Source organism: Microtus ochrogaster, chromosome 5 (genome assembly GCF_000317375.1).
Source record: "Microtus ochrogaster isolate Prairie Vole_2 chromosome 5, MicOch1.0, whole genome shotgun sequence".
Classification (NCBI taxonomy): domain Eukaryota; kingdom Metazoa; phylum Chordata; class Mammalia; order Rodentia; family Cricetidae; genus Microtus; species Microtus ochrogaster.
In genome coordinates, this window is record NC_022012.1 from 67,113,942 (window position 1) to 67,123,465 (window position 9,524).

At 41.2% G+C, this 9,524-nt stretch overlaps 1 pseudogene; it reads right to left on the minus strand.

The window, feature by feature from the left end:
- Nucleotides 1–8,772: 8,772 nt before the first annotated feature.
- LOC101986145 lies at nucleotides 8,773–9,141 on the minus strand (annotated as a pseudogene).
- Nucleotides 9,142–9,524: the final 383 nt, after the last annotated feature.

Genomic DNA, 9,524 nt, shown 5'->3' on the forward strand with positions numbered 1-9,524 from the left:
TCCCTCCCTCTTTGTTCGTTCTTACCCTGGGTGCTCACCACACTTCGTCAGTTAGCGTAAGTAAACCTCCTCCCCCTTGACTGCAATTGTGTGAGGGAAACAGCTTCTCTCACACGGACTAGTGCTGACGTTGGGAGGAGGAAGGAAGGATGAATAAATGGATTAACGAATGGATGAATGGGTGGATGGAGATGTCCTCAGAGTTGTTTGGTGAAACTATGATAACTCTTCATTCCTCCCAGCAGAATGCTATGGCAGATTGCCTTTAGTTGCTTTAGTTTCTCTTTTGCCCTAGGAAACAATCGCTTTTGATTATTGACTATTCATATCAACAGAATGAAGGACAAAGGCATGTGATTATCTCAATATAGGCAGAGAAGGCATGTGATAAAAAATTGAACATTTCTGTATGATAAAAAAAATGAAGCAAAGCAGGAATGTAGCTCATCGCTTTAAACAAGGCCACATCCGGTAAGTCAGCATCCTGCTGAATACAGTGAAAAGCTGACTGCTTTCTTAACGAAGCCTAGACTGGCAGGGATGCCCACTTTCACTGCGAATGCAAAACAGGACTGGAAGTGCAAGCCAGAGCAATCAGCAAAACAGAAAAGAGGACATCCAGTCAAGCTGTCATGCTGCAGTTGACAAGAACTCTGAGAACCCCACCAAAGAATTACAGAACTATTGCATTCACCAACATTGCTGATGGTGAACTATCTGGAAAAGACACAAGAAAAGCAACTTCATTTACATTATCCACAAAATGTATCCAGCTTTAAACTTAGCCAATAAGGTAAAAGATGTCTTCAATGAAAACTACAAAAACATTGATGATTATTAGGAATATACATGAAAACACGGAAAGACCTCCTGTGTTCCTGGGTTCGCAGTGTTGTTAAAATATTCATGCCACTCCAAGTGTGAAGCACAATTAATAAAAACTCAGAGACAGAAACTGGGGTTCAACCTTAAGGTTAGAAAAACAAAACAGCCAGCCACTGGCTCTTACCTCTACCTAGTTCTGAAAATGGCAATCCTGCCTCCAGGAAATCACAGAATGATACTGAGATCTGTTTCCTCCTGTTTTATAATCCTCTCTAGTTCTGGGATTAAGGGCGTGCACCACTACCGTAGCCTGGTTTCAAGCCAGTGTGACTACTGGAATTAAAGTTGTGTGTCATTGTTGTCTGGTCTGTAAGGCTGACCAGTGTGGCTGTTTTATCTTTCTCATCCTCAGGCAAGCTTTATTTATTAAAATACAAATGAAATTTCATTACATTTCCCCTTTTGGTCTAAAATAAAAAAGAAGACTATAACTAATACAAGAAAAACTATATACAATATATACAGGCAATAAATACAGCCCATTTGCATTTGACAAATTCAGAGAAAATACTCCTTATCTGTCCTATCTTGATGAGTCCAAAGTCTTGTACCTAATTTACTTTCTATCATAACTTGCTTTCTGCATCAGGTAAACAAGGAAAACTATAACTGTCTAGACTTCAACTCCCTCAGGGACCCAAGAAGGGAATAATATTAACTGAGTAAGCCGGGCGATGGTGGTGCACGCCTTTAATCCCAGCACTCGGGAGGCAGAGGCAGGCGGATCTCTGTGAGTTCGAGACCAGCCTGGTCTACAGAGCTAGTTCCAGGACAGGCTCCAAAGCCACAGAGAAACCCTGTCTCGAAAAACAAAAAACAACAACAAAAAAAATATTAACTGAGTAAGCAGGAAGTGCAAACAGGTGACTTCCAAAAATGTGAGTAATGACAGAAACAGCTGGCTGCCTAGACAATCACCCAAAGTTCCTCTGTAACATTGGGGTATCTAAAATATATCTTTCTTTGACCTTGAAAATGTGACTACAAGTTCAATTATAATAGGAAATTAATTACTAACCTGCATTTCCTTATTTTTCTAGACAGTTGGAAATAATAACTTTCAAGGACTAGAAATTTGCATTATATTGTTAAATGAGCTGTATAGGTAAAATAACTTAAACAAGACTAGAAATGTATGTGCAGTATGTTTAACAACATTTATTTTATTTTTTTTATTTATTTAATTTTATTTTTTTGGTTTTTCGAGACAGGGTTTCTCTGTGGCTTTGGAGCCTGTCCTGGAACTAGCTCTGTAGACCAGGCTGGTCTCGAACTCACAGAGATCCACCTGCCTCTGCCTCCCGAGTGCTGGGATTAAAGGCGTGCGCCACCATCGCCCGGCTCATTTATCTCAATATACAAAATGTTTGTACAATATACAAAGGCAAATCCAATTTAAAACTAGTAGTTGCTTTTTAAAAGTAGATTCAATAATCTAGCTTTTCATCTTATCATATCTATAGCCTTCCCCGTTTTCAGGGTAGATTCAATAATCTACCCCTTTATCCTATCATATCTATACCCCCTTTCTTCTTTTCAAAACAAGAACCTTGAACCTAATTTCCTTTGTTTAGCTTTTTTCTGACAATTATCCATAACAACTTTTAACCAACACGCTAAATAAAATCAAACATCCACGATTCATTTTGGGGGGATTGTGGATATAGTTTCCCAGGCTACTTCCTACTGATTGGGGGTGCTGATAATCTTATGGAGAAAACAAAGAAAATTTAGGATCATGGTGAAGTCCTGCCTGGAGTATTCTGTAAGGCTGGATCATCTCAGCCAGCAGCAGTCTTGAGGCTGTTCTGGATATAGGGAACTGCAGCAGAAGTCCTCTGAAATGTTGGATCATCTGGGCCATCTGCTCCTATCAGAGATTTTTCAGGAGGTCTTCTTTGATCAAACCTTATTTTTCTTAACCCAGAATGAATCCACAGCCTCTCACTTCCTGTGAGAACAAAAGCAGAACCTCTTTCCCAAAGTAACATATCTTTTGACCTATACCTCGAAGTCAAAAAATTTTAAATATTTAGGTTGGTTTAATTCAGCAACATTTACAATCAAATGTCTTTGTTCCTTCCTTAGCTATCAAACAATTCAAAGACAACACAATAACACACAGTATCCAGACTCTCTGTGTACTTTCCCTCTTGACATGGATGCTAAGCCGGGGGAAATGGGAGCTGGGAACACTAGTTTTTCTCCTGAACCAGGTGGCTAGGTTTGGGTCCAGCTCTGGACTGTGCCACTGACTGAAAAGCCTCAGGCAAATGGCCCTTTTCATGAATTTGCGCCCCAAAAGTTAGCTGCCAAGTGAAGCATGATTAATAAAAACTCAGAGACAGAAATCGGGGTTCAGCTTGAAGGTCAGAAAAGTAAAACAGCCAGACACTAGCTCTTACCTCTACCTCAGTCTGAAAATGGTAGTCCTGCCTCCAGCAATCTCAGAATGAGACTGAGAGCTGTCTCCTCCCGTTTCATAATCCTCTCTAGTTCTGGGATTAAGGGTGTGCACCACCTCCGTAGCCTGGTTTCTATGGCAGGCAAGTGTGGCTTCTGGAACTAAAGGTGTGTGTCATTGTTGCCTCATCTGTAAGGCTAGCCAGTGTGACTGTTTTACTTTTCTGATCCTCAGGCAACCTTTATTTATTAAAATACAAATGAAATGCCACCACATAAGTGATCTATGAATTCAATGAGATCTCTATCAAAATACCAATTACATTCTTCTCAGAGCTAGAAACAACTTGCTAAAAATTGTATGGCATCACAAAGCACCCCAAATAATTAAAGCAACCTGGAGCCAAAACAAAGAAGTACCATTACACTATCCGATTCCATAATATACTTCCCAAGATATGGAAATCGCAACATCATGGTACTGGTGTACAAACGCTCAGAGCCCAACGGAAGTAAACCCACATCCCTGACACCCACAGATCTTCAGGAAAGGCGGTAAGAATGTTCACTTAAGAAGGGCAATCTCTTCAAAATGTGTGCTGGAAAATCAGATATCTGTGGGGAGCCACCCCCACATACTCCATTACAAGATGGCACCTGCATCCGGTAGCTCCAAACCGATAAACAAGTTAGCGCGCATGTACCTGGTAAATTTCCATCCCTAGCTCTCTGCTTCTCCCGTGGCGTCATAAGGGCTGACGAGCTGCAGCCAGTCAGGGAATGACACGTCCTAGGCGAGGACCATTAACCTACTTAAGGGCTGGGTTTTCTTCCCCTGGGGTCTCCGCTCTGTAAGTTTATGCTCTCCCTCTCAAGATGCATTAAAGCTTTTCTGCAGAAGGATCCTGAGTGTGCCGCGTCGTTCTTGCTGGCGAGACGGTAGCGCGGGACAGATATCTAATCTACATGGAGAAGAATAAAATTAGGCACCGATCTTTCATCACATATAAAACTCACCTAAAAAAAGCTTTAAAGACTTAAGACCTAAGTACATAAACTACCAGAAAAAAAAAAAAAAACAAGAACTGAATGTTTCAGAACATTGGAATGATTAAGAATTTTTTGGATAAGACCCCATAATCTCAGACAACAAAAACAAAACTATACAAATGAAAATTTTTATCAAGTGGAAACCCTTCTGTATGGCAGAATAGGAGAAAATACCTTCAGGCTATACACTAGATAGAGGGCTAATACAGAGCGTGAACCATACTCAATAGCAAAAATAAAAATGACGAATAATCTGAATAAATAATTATGTAGAACTAAATGGTGTTTCCCAAAAGAAGTTATGCAAATGACCAGTGGGTCCATGTAAGACCATGTAAGACCGTGTAAGAAAGACCATGTAAGACCATGTAAGACCCCCAGTGTCGCCATTGGCATGCAGGGCTGGCCAGTGCTAGTATAGACAGGAGAAACGAGCTCTAGTATTCTGTTGCATAGAGTGACCGTAAGTAATGATAGCATGCTGTATATTTAAAATAACAAAACAAAACAAAATAAAAACAACCTAAAAGATGGGGCTGGAGAGATACTTGGTGGTTCAGGGAACTGGTTACTCCTGCAGAGGACCCAGGTTCAATTCCTAGCACTTACATGAATACTCCCAAGTCTCTAAGTCCAGTTCCAAGTGATCCAATGCCATTTTTTGTCCTCTGTGGGCACTGGGCGCACATGTGATACACACACAATCATGCAGACAAAACACTCCTATGCATAAAATATAAAACATTAAAGAAAATAAAAAATTGAGTGTTTTATCACAAGAGAGCAAGGAGTCCTGGGGACAGATGTGTGCCCTGCTTTGAACATTATACAATGTAGACAAATGTTGAAGCACCATGTGGTACCCCATAAATCATATCAATTTTGTATACTCATTAAATTAAAGCTAAGCTCATGCTTGTAATCCCATCACCCAGGAGGCTGAGGTAGAAAGATCAGGAGTTCAAGGTTATCTTCAACTACAAAGTGAGTTCGAGGCCAGCCCTGGTGTATGAGACACTGGCTCAACACACACACACACACACAAAATAAACACACAAATCAAATTACTTAAAAGAGAGCTATTGGTTTTCAGTTTGTCTAGATTTTTCCTTATGTGAATTGAGTGATGTTGTCTAATATAGTTCATGTCTTGCCAAAATGCTACATCTTTTTTTTAAATATTTATTTATTTATTATGCATACAGTATTCTGTCTGTGTGTACGTCTGCAGGCCAGAAGAGGGCACCAGACCTCAGATGGTTGTGAGCCACCATGTGGTTGCCGGGAATTGAATTCAGGACCTCTGGACGAGCAGACACTGCTCTTAACCACTGAGCCATTTCTCCAGCCCCCCAAAATGCTACATCTTGAACATTTTTTATGTAATTAGAATACATTTGCATATCTTCTTTGCTTACATTTTTTTCTAATAAATATGTCCATGTTGCATTTCACTACTGAATTATAAAATTTTGCTCATTTTACATACATTATTTGGAAATATTTTACCAAGCTTGTAGTAAGACTTTTTCTTTTTAAAATATTTCTTAAAGAAGAAAAGTTTAAAACATAGCCCGCATGACCAGTTTTAAGATGAATTGTGCTTCAATCATCCTTTCTGATAAGTCTTTGCCTAACTCAACATCACAAGAATACTGCCTATGGTTCCTTCTAGAATTCTATAGCTTTAGTTTGGCATGTGGGCCTTTGCCTCTGATTTCTTTGAGATGGTTTGTGTGTATGTGGTGTGGCTCAAGTTCTTTACCCAGGAAAGGAAATTGATGAATACAGGTTGATATGTAACTAGCTCAACTCCATTTCCTAAGGAAAAAAAAACCACCCTCTCTTCAGAGAATCGTTTTAGAATGCTGCTCAAAACTCAACTGACAACAGATACACATATCTGTTTTGGGAACTGTCTCTTCCTTTGCATTGATTTAGGTGCCTATCTATGCCAATACCACTCTGTATTGACATAGATAAAAAAAAAAAGGAAGTTGACTAGACAAACAGCATCGGTCTCATTCACTGTGAAGCATTTTGTTCTCATTCTGAATATTAATTCATGGAAAAGACAACTGTTCAGCCTTATGCAAATTAACAGAAAGAAATGATGTAGTTTTGTCATTTTTTTCTTCTATCATATTGGAACTTCACTAGAAAATGGTAAAAGTCTGCATAATTATACTATTAGAAAAGGTCACATGGACAGACATCACACAGGTTGGACAAAGTAGCTGAGTAACCCAAGTGTTATTTCCAACTGGCTTCCAGGAGGCTCCCATGGATATTCTTACTAATGTCCCAGCCCTTTGAACTTCTTTGATGTTCAAGTCAGCAAGCCTTGGAATGATGTGGTCCTTCTGTATGTGTTGCTTTATTGGGTTGATGAATAAAACTGTTTTGGCCGATGGATTAGCAAAGTAAAGCCATGTGGGGAAATCTGAACAGAGATATACAAAGAGAGTAGGCAGATTCAGGGAGATGCCATGTAGCTGCCAAAGGAAAAAGATGCCACCAGAACCTTACTGGTAGACCACAGCCTCATGGTGATACATAGATTAATAGAAATAGGTTAATTTAAGATATAAGAGCTAGCTAGGAAAACACCTAAGCTATTGGCCAAGCAGTGTTGTAATTAATATTGTTTCTGTGTGATTATTCGAGTCTGGGTGGCAGGGAAACAAAAGATCAGTCTCTCTTAACATTGGAATCTCCACCAAGCCCTCATGTTCATTCATAGGTGGCAGTGGTGATACTGGGACTCTCTACCATGGTCCTGCTGCTTATTTATAGATGGCAGTGGGGTTGTGTTGTGGAGGCAGAAGGAACACAAGTCTTCATTTCTCTAGGATAAAGGACCAGGACTACAATTCCTGAGTAGTATCTCCGTGCATGTTCCGTTTGTTGAGACGCTGCCAGGCTGTTTTCCAGCGGGGCTCCACCATGCTAACTCCCACCATGTTGCTCCCACTAGCAGTGGAGGGGCCAGGGTTCTGGTTGGCATCAGCATTTTATTGCTGGAATGTGCTGTTCATTACCAATGACAGGCGCTGAGCACACTGCTACTTGCTTCTTGTCACCCATGTATGTGCCTCTTGAGTGAAACGGTTCTTTACATAGACATGACAAGGCTGTGGCCTCGTGAATTCACAGCAGCGGCAGTGGCCTAAGTAAGAATGAGTCGGTAAACTTTCAGTCCTGCTGAGGTGGGCTGCTGGAGGAGAGGAAGCCATCGTCTTTAATGGCAGAGCCACTGTTGCTCTGGTGGAGGCTCCACACCCAGGCCACTGTGGGTGGCTCTGGCTAACCCCAGCAGCAAAAACAAACAAACAAACAAACAAACAAACAGAGACAGGTGGAATGGGGACTTGGGGGATGGGGCTGCTGGAGAGGGAGGGGGTAAGAGAGGGGGAGTGACCAGAATGCATTATAGACATGCACTAAAATACGGAAGAATAAACCAATGAGAAAATAAAACCAAAAACTCAGAAGTATCCCTTTGTGTGTTTGAGCCATTTCTGATTAGACACGTTCGTTGCTGACACTTGAGCATTCTTTATACATTTTAGGCACCGGTATATTGAGGGAGAAGCCGTCTCAAACACATTCAGCGGCTGTTCTGAGGAGTGTTTCATTGTCCAGGTTTCGGAGTTGTAAAGAAGTCAGCTCAAGACAAGTGCCTCCTACACTTGTAATTCTGTTGTTGTCATTATATCTCTTGCTGACCAAACCTTTCCTAGAGCCTGAAGTGCAACCCTCGCTATCCCTGTCCGCCTCTTGACATCTGAAATAGTTCCCGCCTTTGAACTGAAGTTTCCTCCCAGATAGTCAAAGTTGATTGTTTGTTTGAGGTTCTGATTCTTTATTACAATGTTAAAATCCTGATGTTGTACCTCAGCCTTCTCAATGTTGACTTTCATACCAAGGTTTTCACTTACTCCCGTCACTCTGTTCACCAGGGCCTGCAGCTCATTTGGACTTTCAGCAAGTAGGGCTGCATTATCAGCGAAATGCAAGTTATTGATTTCCACGCCGCCTAGGCACACGCCTATCTCCTTATCCTCCAGAGCTGTTGCTATTATTAATTCCAGGATTATATTAAAGAGTAGCGGTGAAAGGACACATCCCTGCAACACTCCTAAGGTTATCTTAAACCAATCACTTATTTCAGGTCTCAGGAGGATTCTAGGCATCACACGAAGATACAGGCTGCGCAACAATGACATTAAGAAATATCTCCATCTACAGAAGGAAGCAAACTACAGGATACGGCAATGGCATTTGAGAGACTTCGGCCATGTGGGGGAGAGTAAGAGTCACTCCTGGCCACAGAAATCTTTAGTTAGAGAGGAAAGATTTATACAAGGTGAAGAGAAACCAGAACAAAACTGGGAAGTTCTTTTTTTTTTTTTTATTAAAAAAGCCACACGTTTATTTCGCTTTCTGCCTCTGTGCTTGTGCCTTCAACACTTTCACAACAATTTTCTGCTCCTCAACAAGGAAAGCCCGCTTGATCCTGTCACGGACACACTTGGCACACATGGAGCCACCATAGGCCCGGCTGACATGCTTCTTTGTCTTCGACGATCTCATGAGGACTTTTGGTCTCACAGCACGAACCCCTCGGAGTCAGCCTGGGCACACACCACATGCTGATTTAGGAGCTTTTCCAACCTTCTTGGTGTAAAGGTAAACAATACTGTTGCCAGGGGTTCGAGATAGCCTAGTTTTGTTGGAGGCTGTGTTGTAGGAGAGCCTACGACGGTATGTCAAACGCTGGACCATCCTGAGTGCCTCTAAGCACCATCCCCGGAAGAGCTGGGAAGTTCTTATAGGACTTTTAAAACTTTTCCTTACACTTGAATTAATCTTTCTTGTGTAAAATTAAGATTACTCCAAAATGACATGGAATGAACTGGGTCTTCCTGTACTTATGGAGTCACTATCTTCATTATGCTTTACTGCATGTATGGTTTACTTTGGCATAGGTTGTCTGGCTTACCAGAGACCCCATCTTTTCCTTATAACCCATACTCATCCCACACTACATTCCCATATTTGTGGGACCTCATTGAAGGACTTCCTTCCACCCCATTCAAGTGTTGATCAACGAGCATGCCTCTGTTCATATCTTAGAGACAGTGAGGAATTTCTCTGCTTAACTTTTTTTCTTCCCTCCTTTC